The sequence below is a fragment of the Apium graveolens genome, chromosome 8, assembly GCF_009905375.1.
Source record: "Apium graveolens cultivar Ventura chromosome 8, ASM990537v1, whole genome shotgun sequence".
Classification (NCBI taxonomy): Eukaryota; Viridiplantae; Streptophyta; class Magnoliopsida; order Apiales; family Apiaceae; genus Apium; species Apium graveolens.
Window position 1 is genome coordinate 164229768 of NC_133654.1, and position 5332 is coordinate 164235099.

At 41.1% G+C, this 5332-nt stretch overlaps 1 non-coding gene across 1 annotated transcript; it reads right to left on the reverse strand.

The window, feature by feature from the left end:
* Positions 1–4740: 4740 nt before the first annotated feature.
* LOC141681880 (small nucleolar RNA R71) lies at positions 4741–4847 on the reverse strand. The gene has a single exon (XR_012559300.1). It is a non-coding gene; the product is annotated as a small nucleolar RNA R71 (small nucleolar RNA).
* Between the last annotated feature and the right edge of the window lie 485 nt (positions 4848–5332).

A 5332-nucleotide genomic window follows, 5' to 3' on the forward strand; every position in this document is an offset into this window, starting at 1 on the left:
GTTTATCACAGGCCCTCGAGGTCTCGGCCCTCCATAAATGGTGTTTATAACTGGTCCTCTAGGCTGGGGGTTTCGCCCCTGATCGTCTTGGTCCCTCCTACGATCTTCAAAGTTCTTCCTTCCATTATTATTTCTGTCCCCTCCATCTCCAGTATACTTGTTCAATCTTCCTTTTCGAATTAAAAACTCAATTTCATCTTTCAATTGCCTACACTCATCGGTGTCATGGCCAACATCTTTGTGAAACCTGCAATACTTGCCCTTATCTAGCTTGGCGGGATCAGCCTTCAAGGGCTTAGGCCAGCGAATATCTCTGTCTTTCTCAATCTCCATCAAAATCTGACTTCTGGGAGCATTCAACTTAGCGTATTCAGTGAACTTTTGCCCAGGTCCTCCCTTCTTGGGGGTTGAATCAGGGTTTTGTTCGGTTCTAGGATATTTGTCCTTAGCGATATACTCCAAATCAGTTTTTTGTTTCTTGCCTCCAGTGGGCTCATTACTTACTACGGTCTTCCTCATACTTTCTTCAACCTTGATATACTTCCCTGCCCTCTCTTGGAGCTGCAACATGCTCTCAGGGGGTCGTTTGGCAAAAGACATCTTGAAAAACTCATCCCTAGTTCCTTGTTGCAGTGCTATCATGGCTACCTTATCATCAAGGTCTGGGACTTTTAAAGCCTCCTTTGTAAAACGATTCAGGTAATCTCTTAAGGATTCCTTAGCTCCCTGCACAAGACTCATAAGAGATGCTGAACTTTTCTCATGGACTCTTCCACTGATGAATTGCTTAATAAAAGCCTGACTTAATTCTCTGAATGATCCAATAGAATTTGGGGGTAGGCGACTGTACCATCTTTGAGCCATACCCGACAGGGTTTGAGGAAAGGCCCGACATTTTATAGCATCGTTCACGGGTTGCAGCAGCAGTGCATTAGAGAATGTCCTAACATGATTAGCGGGGTCTCCCGTGCCATCATAGGCTTTGATAGTGGGCATCTTGAATTTCCTTGAGATATGGGCATTCATTATCTCTTCTGTGAAGGGTGGAGTTGGATCATCAGGATCTCCAAGGGGAAGGAGATTGCTTGGATCAGTTCTTGGGACAGCAGCCCTTCTTCTTACCGGACCATCCAGGTCTATGATGGGAGGAGGATTTCTCCCCCTAGGAGGTATGTGGGTTCTGGTGGCTTGGTGAGCCTCCAAGTCACGCCTCAGCCTTTGGATTTCAGCCTCATGAGCCCTGATCTTTTCCTGCACTTCTTGGGGATTCGCCCCTGGGGTGCTTTGGGGGCGTTGCCTTCCATCGGCCATTGGCTCTTTTCCAGGATGCCTCCTTCTCGGGGCCACTTCATCATCCGAAGATTCGGAGTCTCTCTCAGTGTATGGACCAGAAAATTCCCGATCCTCAGGGATAGGATCCAAACCTCCTATATAGGGGGGCGACCGCCCTCGTGCTTCGCTTCGCCCAGCATATCCGCTTCCTCCAACCTCAGGATGAAGGGGCATCCCATAAGGGGGGTTAGTAGTAACAATAGTTGAATATTCATACCCGACGGGTCGAGAATTCACAGGTATATGTATTTGTTGAACTTGAGGATTCGTACCTTGAATAGTCGGGGGAGTTGTCCCTTGTGGCTGAGGATGAGTTGCCCCTGTCTGGGCTTCCCCCTGAGTGGATGCATAAGTTGAATGGGGAGGAACCTCCACGGTTGATGAAATCACCTGGGTTGCCTCTAATGGTGTTCCTTCCTCTAGAGCTCCAATTGTTCTCCGTGTTCTCGCCATGGTTGTTGTTGTGTGTCCCACAGACGGCGCCAAATGTTATGGATAAAAAACCAAGGTTATTACTTGCTGTATTTAATACTAAGATTCGGGAGCTCAAGGCCTTTAATGGCTGCTCTCGTGTTTCGTGACTCAATCTGCCTTTACGAGATGCCTACGTATCTCTGTGAATTAGAGAATCAAGCCAAAAAACGTAGTTCTGATTTGTGGGGTGAGGCCCCTTATATAGATGTTGGGAGTCCTTGAATTGGACTTGGTATAGGAGACTTGGTGGGCAAGTCTCATAATTAGATTGGACTTTGGAGTCCTAGATAGTAGGAAACTGATTCCTTATCCTTTTAGGTCCCCTTGAGGCTAATCTCCAAGGATTTATATCCTTATCGGGACTCCTTTCAACATCTGATTTGTCCCTTATTAATTAATTACGAAATTAATTAATAATCAGGGCTTTTGGGCCTTTTTTATTCCATCAGGCCTGATCTGGTCCATCAGGCTTAACCTTTCTGGTCTGAGTATCATATATCTTTTTATTGGGCCTGGCAGCCCACAGTTTGTACAATTAATACAGTATTTAATTATACAAACATAATTTATTTATCCCTATCAATAACATTAACTAAGAGAATTGAGGTTGAATTACTATATATGACAAATATGGGATCCTAACTTCATTAAATACTTCATTCAATAGCCTTTTTGTTCTTAACCTTAGCATGCAATGGTGATGACACTAATCAGATAACACGAAACTAGTAAACGCCAACTTTCATTGTACGAATACCCTACTACCAAGCATCCATAAAAGAGATAAAAGTTGAATAGACACCAATTATGCTTAGTTCTTATATGTCTATAAGAATTGAAAACATAACGGTTTAATGCGCAAGTTATCTATCGTGATTACATAGGGCAAGTAAGATGGTTAAAATTACCTACGAATCATGCATAACAATTACATGAACCTATGCTAGCATGGAAAGTTCTAAACCTCTATATTCACTGTCGCTTCAATAGAGATTAACACGCTATCTTATATGTTGACTACGCACATAAGACGGATAAGCACAACCGATACTAGGATATCAATCAATCACCACACACCAAGATATCGAAATAAATTAACTAAAGCAATCCATAAATAAATCCGCTAGAACCCCACGATAACGATTAGTTCATAATCGAACTCATCGTCACCATGGGTTCCAATGAAAGCATGATAATAAACAATATAAGAGTACTAGGGTTCAAAAACAAATCAAAAACAAGCATCCAAGTATCAACTATATTGAAGAAAATAAGAGTCTTCTTCTCCGTAGCCTTCTTGTGCTCTCTAGGTCTTCTTATTGCTCTCCCAGGCCTCCTTCTTGTTAAAATCATCTTTTTTTGGGTATATATAGGCTCCAGGATGACCAGGACTCTCAAAATCTTCAATTTCGACTAAAACCAGGATTCTGGGGCAGAAACCGGGCGCGGCCGCGCAGCCTCCGGGCGCGGCTGCGCTGACATTCTGGAATTTTTCTGACAAATCTTGTTTTGGCCATATCTTGAGTTCTGCTCATTAGAATTAGGCGATTCAACTGCCCACACGAAGCTAACGAGATTCTATACAACTTGAGAATAGCCTAAGATTTCAATTCTGATCTATTTTCAGCATATTTCTTTGAAAAGCTCATTTTTTCATTTAACTGATGCCTGAAATGCAAAACACAAAAACACATCAAAATACCAATAACTTGAGTCCAAAACACCAACTTAAGCCTGTAATGAAGTGTTCCAAGTAGATATAAAATCCACTTATCAATAACTTGCGCATTAAACCTTTATGTTGTCAAATTATATAGATATATAGGGTCTCAACATATTTGGTGTCTATTCAGCTTCTATCTCTTTTGTGGATGTATGGTAGTAGGGTATTCGTACAATAAAAGTTGGCGTTTACTAGTTTCGTGTTATCTAATTAGTTGTCATCACCATTGCATGCTAAGGTTAAGAATAATGACTTTGAATGAAGTATTTAATGAAGTTTGAATCCGATGTTTGTCTCATACACGTAATTTAACCTAAATTCTCGTAGTTAATACTATTTAGTATAATATTTTAGTTTAATCAAAACCCAATTTGTTATTTGTCTTAGAATTAAACGATAACCATATCATTGTTGCATAAGTGCATAAATTGAATTTATCCTAAACTAGTTTATGTGGGAACGAACTAGAAAGAATTCTATATTACTTGTGAACACGTATACTTGCGTGTACTTTTAGCACGTGATTTCCTCCTAACAAGTTTTTGGCGCCGCTGCTGGGGACTCGGTGTTAATTTTTAATTTATGTGCTTGACATCAGTGGTCATTAAAGTTCACTGACTCGGATATTTTACTTACTTGTTTGCTTGTTGCTTTTTCAGGTACTCTCGAGAGCGTTTATGCTAACGCGTTCCCGATCTTGCAAGAGAACACTGGATAAAGCAGAGGAAGAAGTTGCAGAAGTAGTTTAAGAAGTTCTTGTTGAGGAAAAAGTAGAAGAAGAAGTCTTAGTTGAGAAATTTGAAGAAGAAGCGATCGTTGCACTAGGAGAACTAGTAGAAAATACGAAAGCTTTGATGTATTACTTTCAACCAAAGATCAGTGATATTCAGTTTAGCATTATCAGACCAACCATCATGGCTAACACTTTTGAAATCAATGCTAGCATGATTTAGATGGTGCAGAACTCAGTCCAGTCTGGGGGTTCTCCAACAGAAGATCCCAACATGCACATTAGAGATTTCATTGAGATCTGCGACACTTTCAAATTCAACAATGTTTCTGAAGATGTTGTTAAGCTGAGGCTTTTTCCATTTTCTCTGAGGGATAAAGCTAAGTGTTGGTTGCATTCTCTACCACCAGGCTTTATTAATACTTGGGAAGATCTTGCTCAAAACTTTCTTACTAAATTCTTCCCTATGGAAAATATAGCTGTAATCAGAAACGCTCCTACTCAATTTGTGCAGCAATCGGGAAAATCTTTATGTGAAGCTTGAGATCATTATAAGGAGATGCTTAGGCAGTGTCCTCATCATAGGATGCCTGACTGGATTATTATCAACTATTTTTATAATGACTTGGGAGCACAGTCTAGACCCATGCTCGATGTCGCATCAGGTGGAGCCTTATGGGCTAAGAGCTACGATGAAGCTTATGAGTTGATTGAACTAATGGCTGCTAATGAATACTAGAACCCTTCTCAGAGACTAACTCAAGGCAAGATGGCAGAAATACTGGAGGTGGACACAACTACTGCTATAGCTGCGCAACTTAAGGCTTTAACTGGTGCACATGAGATGGAGCAATGTGCTATTTCTAGTGAATCAGCTCAGTTCGTGAGCAACTTTCAGAGGTCTCAGCAACAAGTTCTAGCCACTTATCATCCCAACAACATCAATCATCCTAACTTCAGCTGGAGCAATAATCAGAATGCGGTGCAACAGCCTTATCAGCAGTATGCAGCAAAGCAATTCAACCTTCCTGGTTTTCAGCAACCGCAATATGCACCAAGACAATAACTCCAAC